The sequence below is a fragment of the Limulus polyphemus genome, unplaced genomic scaffold, assembly GCF_000517525.1.
Source record: "Limulus polyphemus unplaced genomic scaffold, Limulus_polyphemus-2.1.2 Scaffold730, whole genome shotgun sequence".
In the NCBI taxonomy this organism is placed as follows: Eukaryota; Metazoa; Arthropoda; class Merostomata; order Xiphosura; family Limulidae; genus Limulus; species Limulus polyphemus.
Genome location: NW_013666340.1, coordinates 235,361 through 242,133, shown reverse-complemented (window position 1 = coordinate 242,133; position 6,773 = coordinate 235,361). Strand labels below are relative to the sequence as shown.

Sequence of the window (6,773 nt, the reverse complement as noted above, 5' to 3'; positions counted from 1 at the left end):
CAAAATTAAAAACATTTTATTTAGGCCTATCTATGGCCTCAGCAACGTTGTAACGTCGAAACATGTAGAGTCGTCAACTTTTTGAAGGCCATAGATAGGCCTAAATAAAATGTTTTTAATTTTGTACCAGTTTAACGTTGTATATTATTTATGATTTTAACTTTATACACAAGGGCCAAAATACTATAATTGTGTTATAAGTTGTTTTTGTGTATGTAAAAGCATACGTATCAGCAAATAAATGTACATCAATACACACAAGACTGCTATACAAAGTAGAGAATTTCTAAGAATCTTTGGTTAAGCATGAATGAATGGCCACTAGTTTTTAAAATGTCTTTTTTGTGTGTGTGTATGTGTGTTATAAGAATTTGGCAGTTAGTTTTACATACACCTACATAAATATATACATATTAAGAAATATAACTCAAGCTTATTACAAAAAAGATAAAATACTGTTACGACAGCGGAGGTCACGTGATGCTAGTAACACGTCACGCCTGAAGCCTCTGGAGGTTACTAGATTTCAGTATTCTTGTACATATATAAGACGGCCAAGATGTGACGGCAACAATGGGTAATTAAACTGCAGACAGAGAAAGACATATTGTTGAGTCGAACACGTGAGCGTTCGTTGTGAATTATAGCGTTTGTTATAGCGTGACTGTAAAAATTAAGTGTATTGCAAAGTTGTATTCAGAAAGAATAAACCAGTTTTATTTAAGAAAGGACATGTATCGCTAAAGTTTCTTCGGAAAGAACTTTTACGGAAAATTAACTAACGTCCAGAGACGTAACAATACTATATATTTAAGCCGCTGAAGACTTGAGTATGTATGTACATACACACACACTCTCATTATTTATTACATTGTAGAAAGACTAGTACTAGTGTATCATAGCGCATAGTCTGATCTAATAAAATAATCCTTATATTAGGTTCTACAATACCTTCATTATTTTCAAGTGAATTTTCTTTCTTGAAAAATGATTCATGTAACTTGTTTTTCTTGGAAAGTTAGTTGAATATGGTTTCGCTTATCCGAGATAATCTCTTTTGTAATCTGTTCAGGGTGTACAAGGGCTGTCTTGATACAATAGTGTCCAAATAGTTCTTCAGTATTTGCTATTATACTAATATTGTTATTATTATGCATAGGTGTTTATCTAAGTTAATTGTTTATGGTGAATTATGGAGAAATAAGTGAAGCATCACAATTGTGATTTATGTTTATTTGTTCTCTATTGGCTACAAAGTAGAAAAGGCAAAAAATTAAGGTTTGCATCGAGCATATATCTCCTTATCACACTGATTTAAGAGCTAGGTTCTGATTGATTCGGTACGAAGATTCACCATTGGATAAAAAAAAAACATTGTTACAGATTAATTTTGTGTTTACAGGTAAAGATAAATAACTTCCCCCTCTTCTCTTTGATTTGTTTTGTTTGTAATTAAGCACAAAGCTACACAATGGGCTTTCTGTGCTCTACCCATCAAGGGGTATCGGAACCCGGTTTCTAGCATTGTAAGTCCACAGACATACCGCTGTGCCAATGGGGGGGGGCTTTCTCTTCGATCAGAAAATATTGACATCGGTGTAAGGTTTTCGAAAATGTTTTTATTTAACTTGAATTCAAATCGGGGGGTGGTTCAGTGTTAGCGTGCCGAATTACAGATAAAGTTCAAGGTTCGCTACTGCCATGTGACGCTGAACACATTTCTCACTCTTAACTGTAGGCGCGTCATAAAGGTGACAGTCAGTGTCGCTGTTTGCGTAAGTGTGTAGCCGTGTATGCGCCGTGTGCTGTTGCGTCTGGTCAGCAGCTCCAAATAAGAAATGACTATTCCGATCTTTGGGGTCTCAAACCTGATCGTTTATCCGATCTACCGCATAAGATATACAATTGAGACCGAGAATTCCAAATACTAAATATGATAGATTTGTTCGTTGGAATTGATTAGTGACGCGAAGTTTATCTTGCTATAAGTTGAAATCAATCCGAAAATCCCAATTAAGACTTATTTCAAGACATTTGTTTTAACAGTTTGTTTAATAGTTACATATACTCCGGACCACATTGGGGGGGGGGGGTACCTACCTTTCCTTATCTGATGGTGCGGACATGTCTTCAGTTTAAAACATTTAATACTTAAAAAAGCTATGATGCTACCTTTTAGATGAGTATTTGTTATTTCTGGTTTAAGTCTTAATAAAAGAGAAAGTTGTGGTATTCTATTCGGTGAAAACGAAATAAAAACAATGCATTGCTCATAGGAGATACCGTGATATTTTTGAGGGAGATAAGCATCTTTTATTATATATCTGCGCGTGTATACAAGTTTTATTTCTTTAACTTTTTATAGTGCGCTTTTATTAAGGACTAATTATTGATAGCCCCATCAGTACAGCCGCCATTAGCTCTTCTCGAGTGAATAAATTATTTTAATTCTTCACGTGACGTTGGTATGCACTCGGTGTTAATGGTGTTATGGATCTATTCTCAATAAACGGTTACCCCACGAGGCTTAGTCAGCTCGGGTTCAACATAAGTTAATGCTTTTATGTATGTCAGTCGTTCTATGAGTTTTTATATGCATCAGATTGTCCACTATAAGTTTGACAACTAAAATTCTTAAATCTAATTAGACTTAGGTGATCGTATAGGCCACTAACCATGACAACGATTAGTAACCGATAGCCACAAGCTTACCGTAGAAATCCTAAAATGTTTACATGTAACAGTTGTTTCAGGGTTAGTTCATTAGTTCACAGTCTACTGATAAGAAGCAGGGGCGACGTTCAGCCGATACAGTACCAGACATTTTTGACGCGGTTGGTCATAATTTTTGTACAATATTCTAAGTATTAAATGTCGCGCCACAAAACATTTTTTTTTTTACAATTACTGTGCTGTTAAGTTATAAAACAGTTTTAAAACTCTCAAAAGAGGAAGGTGGTGTTTTTGCGTTCTCGCACATTAGGTTTTTTGTTTGTTTTTATTTTGTTAGTGGTCTATCTACACTTTGTCCACCACGGGAATCGAACCTGTAATTTTAACATTGTAAGTTTGCCGCTGATCCAACGGGGTCGTTAAATCTAATACTGACCTAAAAATTTTCAGATATTCACCCCTGGTTAAAGGTTTATAATGTAATCTTCAAAAAATAAGTTTTTGGAAAATGAAAGTATCTCATGTAATTAACGTTGTTATATGTCTGACACTTCAGCCTAAGTATTACAACGAGGCAATCTGCTTAAATCATGAGTAAGACTTAAAATAGTAAAATTCCGTACGTTAATGGCTTTTCGAAAAGTAAAGGCAGTGGTTCACTCAGTAGAACTACTGAATAGATTCAGCACTCGAGTTGTAACAAAACGAGGGAATCCTCAGGAGCGGCGGCACTTGACATTCTTTTAGGCGGGATTAAATTAATTTGAGACCTCCCCCCCCCCTTTTATTAGCTATATTTTTGTGCGCTAACAATACCAAACGTGGGGGCGCGTGTATACCCTATTCAATTTTATTACTCGGCAGGATCTCTACCAGCCTACCCTCAAGTTGAAATTATTTTAGGCAGGATTAGAGTAAATTATTTTACAAGATCTTGGGCGTGGTCAAATACATCAATAGAAAGGGTTTGACCTCCTGAGTCCAAAAGTGTAATTAGATCTCAAATCGGTCAAGAGATGACGGAGTTATGAGCTAAAAGTTTGTACTTAAAAAAAACAAAAAAACTCTCAGTCGTTGTATGAGTCGTTATGCCGCGGCTAAAAAATAAGTTAACAAGAGAAACGTCTGAAATATATTTGCAGTTGTTACAAGTTCTAACAATAAGGCGTTTGACGTTCAAAGTTTGTTTTTCCTCTCTGTTAACGAGGGGAACTTCCAACAGTAAGCATATTTTCAATCGATTTGATCTTCTCTAAAGTGAACCAGACGGGAATGTGTCAGTATGAAGAAGTGGTTGTTGTTGTACTGACGAATATTTTCCTGGTGTATTGTATTAAGCATGGATAATTTTGTGTAACCTTTAGAACAATATTTAAGTATGATCATTAGAGTAAATAGGTTTTGTGGAACCAAAACTGTATATAATTTGTGGTAAAAGTAAATGGTATTATTTTATCAGTTTCAAATTGAGAACAAAGAGCAAAATGTCTAAAGGGTCCAATAATTGGTCCATCCGAGAACAAGAGTCCGCTGTAATATAGAAAATGCTTTATAGCTTACAAAATATCTAGATATTTTTAACTTGTACAGATATGAATAACTTTGAACACAAGATATTACTCAGTTTTTGTCTGTCCTGAAAATGCGTAAACACTCACTATCTAAATAGTGTGCTCGCTCACTTAACTTCAACGGATGTAAACGAATGTCGGATGTAAAGATACTTTAGTAGAAATTTTGTACATTAAAAAATATTATCAAAGTTTTTAAAAAGGTTTAACATTAATGTTAGGTCGTAGAATAACATTATAAGCTTATTTATTGATAGCATTAAGTACGGTAAAGTTTAGCCCTAACTAAACTAATGCACTCCCCCGACACCGAATAACCTCTAACTACCATAGGAATCACACCCCAGACACCGAATAACTTTTAGCCACAGTGTTAATTTGTCCTCTATCGAATATAGGCCGTACTTAATAAAGGCTTAATTAATGTTAGGCCTAAGACAAGTTGACTTGTAGATTTCGGTGTCTATTATTAGAATTATTTTGTGTTATTCTAGAAATCATGTATGTAAGGAAGTATTGTTGCAATAAATATACTAATTTGACCGCAGATGTTTAGCGGGTCTCTTCTAGTTAAGATTATGTTCACTGAAAAGTAAATTTACATGTTGCACAACATCATAGCAAAGTATGTGGGTGGGTGTATAACTTGTTTATATTATGGTTTCAAATAGTTTCCAGTAGTGATAAACATAATTCTATAATATGTAAATTTTTGGTGTAGCATTTCATCTGCAATGCCAGATTTTTTTGGGCGGAAGAAGTGCAAACTGATATGAAGGAAGAACTTGAGTGAGTAATTCTATTTTCTGTTAGCACAGTTACGAGCTCGTCTGATTTAATTTTGACGTTATGCTAAATTAAAACAATCTATTCACTGTGAGGTTTATATAATTTGAATGATTTCCTTTATAAATCGCACTGTCGTTATAAGTGGTATAAATTTCAGTATATGAAATTTTCTCAAGTCAAATTGAAACCGGTAGAGATTTTTTATCATAATCTCAATAAAGCCTCACGATCCAAAGTCAGTGTACGAAAACTTTTAAGTAGTAGTTTAACGATCATTCTATAAGTATTTAGTCATCAGATTATCCAAGAAGTTTTAAATTTTAGGACATTTAAAGAACTGAACAAAATATAAGGAAGTAAGACTTATTCAATTGTCCAATAAATATCATAGATGTTCGTTGTAGAGAACTGTTTGATAGTAGCGACTAATTATTATTTGAACAGTTATAGTATATTTATGACATTTTAAATGCCGGTCTTATACTGGTTTTGGATATTTGTGATTTCAGAAACTCGGGCAAGCTTTGCAGCGAAATTCAACTTGGTTTTCTACTTCATTGATTCTGAACATTTTGAACAGCTGGTGAAAACATTGGAGGATAAACTGTACACCTTATATTGTATAGAAAATTACTAGGTTCTCAAGAACCCTTCCGAAGCACTTTTCTGACCTCTGGTTGAGAATATGCTTTCTGTTTAACAAGAACAAAGGAAGAATTTTACTTTTATATAAAGTATCTCTTGTAGTTTTATCTGAATGTGAGCTACATGCACCTTTTATCACCCTAAATATCAAAAACTTTTATATTTTATCACATTAACCTCTTGTAAAGGTTAAAATGCACATTCATAGGTTATATAATAACTTTAACTTTTCCGTACAAGTTGCTTGTTTGTTGCTGAGTGCAAAATTACGCAATGGGGTATCTGTGCTATGCCCATCACAGGTATCAAAACCCGAATTTTAGAGTTATAAGCATTCAGACTTATCGCTGAGTAGTCGGGTGGCTTTCCGGACACTTTAATATTTTACAGAGTTCATAACCAGTTATTTACTGCTGACGTGCACCGTTTAACAATATTTATATTTATTCCTTTCGCAATACTAAACTTACGTTCATATTTTTAAGCATCGAATTACAATGTTCGGAAAGTTTTTACTTTCTTCCAAATTACACGTTTACCTTTTTTCGTGTTTATTGAACGTGTGGTGTAGTGTTGTCCTACATTTTTATAATTCTATAGTAATCGTGCGTTAGTGGGAATGATTCCAATAGTATCATCTCCTGGTGGTCAGCAGTAAGCTTATGGACTTACAGTGCTAAAATCCTGGGTTCGAGTCCCCTCGGTTGACACAGAACAGATATCTCGTTATGTAGCTTTGCGCTAAAACAAGAAATAAGTAGTATTTTACTATCCAAAGTTATTTTTTGTTTGGAAAATGATTCTTATAGTAGATAGAGGTTATTCGGTGTTTGAGGAGTGATTCCTATAGTAGCTAGAGGTTATTCGGTGTATGAGGAATGATTCCTATAGTAGCTAGAGGTTATTCGGTGTATGAGGAGTGATTCCTATAGTAGCTAGAGGTTATTCGGTGTATGAGGAGTGATTCCTATAGTAGCTAGAGGTTATTCGGTGTATGAGGAGTGATTCCGTATAGTAGCTAGTAGGTTATTCGGTGTAGTGAGGATGATTCCTAGTAGTAGCTTAGGAGGTTATTCGGTGTAGTGAGGTAGGATT

At 34.5% G+C, this 6,773-nt stretch overlaps 1 protein-coding gene across 2 annotated transcripts in view; it reads left to right on the top strand.

The window, feature by feature from the left end:
• LOC106460223 (beta-1,4-glucuronyltransferase 1-like) overlaps positions 1-6,773 on the top strand; it is a 61,158-nt gene that overhangs the window by 6,486 nt on the left and 47,899 nt on the right. The window lies entirely within an intron of this gene.